A 4,644-nucleotide genomic window follows, 5' to 3' on the forward strand; every position below is an offset into this window, starting at 1 on the left:
CTTCAAGCATCACCCACAAGGACACGCATTCCAAAAGACTGTATCAACACCTGTGTCAATGCACTCAACTGTATCTGGCCGATAATGGCATTATTACTTTGGTGCTTGAGATATCTTAAAACATGTAACCTGATAGCTCCCTCCCTAGATAGTAACAAAGATCATATTCTGCCATATTCTTATTTAATGTAGATTCACTAATACCTGCGTGTGGCAAAATACTGTGGTGCCTTAAATACGTGTCAGCCATCCCGCTGTAGCTGTGCATTGTATGGTGACACTAATGCTGGTGCTTTCTTGGAGTTCTATGTCTAAACTGCATGTCTTACACTCCTCTGGTCTGAAAATTGGGTGAACTAAGAAACAGGCCCTTTCATGTAGTCTTCTGGGATTTCTATAGATTATGAACTGGTTTGGGTCATAAATAGCGCTATTTTTTCTACAGTTTCTGAAGAAAAAAGCAAATTCACTACTCTAGCTCAAGTTTTCTAAACTTGTAGACACTTCTTACGTTAATCCAGTTAACCTGACTCACATGGCTAACAGGTTTTCACACATACTTATTTCTAGGGAATCTAATGTTTCATAATCATGACTTTCAGTAATATTTCGTTGCTGAAATGACATGAGTTTTCTTTGGGAGATTAATTTATGCAGCTATATTAATAGTTTACTGCCCTCACCAGCCATTCTGGGGAAATGCTGAATCACGTGTATAGCGCAGCAGGTGGGATCCATCCAGTCCTATCTAGACCTCTGTCATGTAGAAGTCTACATCTAATACAGGCTCCCTTCATACACGAGAAAGAATCAAGCATCTTTAGAGCATGAGTCATGTCATCCTAAAGTAGACACCTAGAATAGGTCATGATTTGTGCCCTAAAATTGCTCCTATTTCTCTGCATCAAAGAACAAGTAGCTTAGATCTTGATGTCTCCATTGTAGCAGCCTCATGTGAGGTGAGATGCATTAATACCCTTATCATATCCAGATGTATGTCATGCTTCAATGTACCCTAAATTTTTTTAATTTGTAAAGAAAACTGAAAATAGCATTACTTTATTATATTTATAAAATAGCATCTTTTAAAGTTTGCTGACTCGAGACATGGAGCCAATGGGAAATGTCGTGTGTTTCAGGGGAAAGTCACAGCACCTCTCTTTTTAATAACACGTATTCACTTCTCCATCTGCAAGGTTGAGAAATAAATGACTTGGATATATTGTAGTTCCAGAATAGGATTCTGTACTTTTGGTGAAATTATGCAATCTGGGGGAATAAAAACCCCCAACCTCAAACAAAAAATTCAACCCCCCCCCCAAATATTTTCTTGTGGCAAGATGATTGTGTTTTGGGTTTTTTTAAATGATACTCAAAACCTGATATTTGACAAGTCCGTGTAAAGCTGAACTGGTTGGCAGAGTACAGGTGAAAAAGTTTAAAAAAAAATAAGTCAGCATACCAAAAGCTTGCCAGAGTTGTCATATCAGTGTGGTACGTGTGAGGAGAATGTGTGCCAGGAACTCTTCAAGAAATGCAGGATCTTTCTGACCAGCTCTGCTCGCAGGAGTTAAAATCCCGCATGAAGCTGATGAGTAAGCTCTTGATGACTCACTGTGGCAGATGCAGTCTTTAATTCCAGGAGGGTATAAGGGAAGTGGGTGTGACTCTCGAGTAGAGGGGAGCTAGGGATGTTCCTGCCTCAGTGTCTTGGGGATAGGAGTGTAGAATTTTAATACAGCCCCAGCTATCAGTAAAGCCAAACTTCTGTAAGGGGTTTGACATTACACATCACAGATAGATTTTATGTGAAACAGGGTTGGAACACCACCTACTCACAGATGGGTATAATTTTGGGGATGTCCTGCATAATTCATGTGTGGCTTTGATACTTATGAGTAATTCAGACATCAAAGCCTCAACTTAGATAACACTTTTATAACACTAAACTTCCTATAGCAAATAATCTGTGGGCCTTCATTTAAATTCCTTTAAAAAATAATGATACTGATCCTTTCGTCTTTAACTTCAGATATTTTTCATAAGCTATGCTGGTGTGAAGTACAAGATAAAAAATACCGAAGCCTGGACTAGTGAAAAAATTAAAAGTCCATGTAATACTCTTCACTGGGACTAGAAATGTTAATTTTAAAGCTGGGAGCCTTTTCCCCAGTTGTTTCTTGACTGAGATCATACCAGCTACCAGGCCCTTCAGTCACATCACTCCGCAGTATTCCCTCTGCTTTGCCAGTAGCACAAACCTTCACTTTCCAGCAGTCCAATTTCCTAACAAGCAATTTTACGTTCTCTTCCAAGTTAGCCATTACACATGGAGAAACCTTCCCGTTAATAACCATAAAGCTCCTTTATTGTTCTCCTTCAAATCTCCTTAAAACTTCCTTCTGACACCAAACACTTGTCATTGGCCAGGCCTGTTGCTTTTTATTCTCGAGGCTGCCGTTCCCTTATCCTTCCCCCATGGGTCTGTAGTATACACCTGTTGTCTTTCATCATGGGTTAAGATCATAAGCTCTTTGGGCATAGACCATCTCTCTTATTACATGTGTATACAGTATCCGACACAATGGGACCGTGAGCCCTCAACGGGGCCTCTGGGTACTGCCATGATACAGTTGATAAAGAATAATGATTTTTGACATGGTGAGTTCCACAGTTTTTCCCAAGTCATTCTGCAGTTGCTCCCGCTGATAGAACCAGTGTGCATGTGAAAGCAGTGTCCTTAAACCCGATACACAGGATAAATGCTAAGGAACTACTTGCTGGAGAGTGCTGACTTTCCTGCTTTGGGGGGCGGCGGGGGGGGGGGCTCATCTGCTCTTGCACATTGAAATGAAGGGACTGATGTGCAGTGACTCTTCTTTCTGTGGGTTTGCATTGAACTAGAGCAATGGGACACAGATCTGAAGCTTCTGCATCCAGTCTTTCAAACAGCAATAAAGACTGATGGAGTCAAATGAAAGGGAGGTGGATAATGCACCACTGGCATGGAGTGTGTCAGTTCCCTAAGGGTCTGTGGGGATTCAGGACACAGCCTTTCCCTGCCGCAGTTTCCCCACTAGGCATGAAAACTAGAAGTCTCTTTCCCTCCTCTGAAGTCTTAAAGCCACATTAGCAAGTGGAGGGATGCAGCAAGGTTGCACCAGTCAGAACTGGGCTGCTGGCTTCTGTGGTGGGGAGGGGGCAAGGAGACCTGCCCCCTCTACAGCATGCCCACTGAGCAGGGGGATATACAGAGTGACAATTACTTTTAATTAACCCCTTTGCAAAATTCTCCTTCCACAGAGCTCTTTTTCCAGCCTCCACCAGTGACCTTCCAGGGCCCCGCCACCTCAGCGGTGCACATCATCATTCACACCATGCAATCTCTCCCCCAGCCCCCAAGATATTAAGTTTCTTCTTCTGTTCTCCATGCCTCACCCTCTCCTCACCGCCCCCAAAAGAGCCTGTCTTGTCTTCAGGTTTTGCATTTAACTCAAGGGGCTGCCGGAGCCGTCCTCTCCCTCATGTGAGCCTCTGCATTGTGCCTGGTCCTTGAGCTCTGCCCAGGCAATCCTTCTGCAAAGGCAGGAGACCTCTCTGTCCCTTTGCTAATTAATGCAGCTATATCTGAGCGCGGCAAAGCCACAGTAACATCAATCCTTGGCATCACTAGGAGAAACAGAAATGCTCTTCTCCCCCCCCCCCCCCCCCGCCTTTTGCCGTGTCTCTCCTGGCGGTTTTAAATAACTTTTTTTTTGGGGGGGGGGGGGATAGGGGGGAACACGTACCTAACATCAGCACCCCCGCCTACCCCCATGCCACCTCCTGCCCACCTCTCCCTTCTCTCCACGGCGCTCTTAAAAACTTGGGCCGAGCCCGGGCGCGGGGAGCCGCCGTTCGCCCCCGGAGCGCCCCGGGCGGCTGCGGAGGCGGCAGCGGAGCCCCGGCACTATCCGGTCCCGCGGCAGCATCCCCGAAACTGCCCCCCCTCCCCTTCTCCCCCCGACACCCAGCTGCGGTCCGGCCGCCAGCGGCAGCGCAGGGGCAGAGCGAGGAGTGCCGCGGCTGCCGGCCGGGGTGAAGAAGGGAAAAAAAATGCGGTGGGGGCGATAAGGAACACCCTCCCCACCCCGCCCCCCCCACCCCGGCTCCGAAACTTCCCGCGACCCTGCCGCTTTGCCTTCCGGAGCTGAGTTTCAACCCCGCTTGGGACATCGGCAGCCCGGTTACCTGAGGCGCGGACCGGCCGGCCGGCCGCGGGCTGGGGCTGGGGCAGGGACCGGGACCGGGGCCGGGCCTGCTGTGCGCTGCGCTGCGCTGCGGGGCGGCCGCGCCCCCGCCTCCCCTGCGGCGGGGCAGAGCGGCGGGGCCAGGGCTGGGCGACTCTGGGGGGGGGGCACTGCCCGCCCCGCTCCCCCCGCCAATGTCAAGGGGGACTCAGGCTATGCGGGCATCTCCCGAGGAGCCCGCTTCCCGCAGCGGGCGGGCTCGGTATATTTAGCATCGCGCCGCTTTTTTCCTCCCCCAAAGTTTCGCCCACTTATTTATTTATTTGCCTGCCTGCGCCGCGCTGCCGCAGAGCAGTAAGAGCCGCTCCACGCCGTGCCTAGCGCTGGAAGCGGTTCTGTATTGCAGCAGGTAGGG

This window comes from Gallinula chloropus, assembly GCF_964237585.1.
Source record: "Gallinula chloropus genome assembly, chromosome: 1".
NCBI lineage: Eukaryota > Metazoa > Chordata > Aves > Gruiformes > Rallidae > Gallinula > Gallinula chloropus.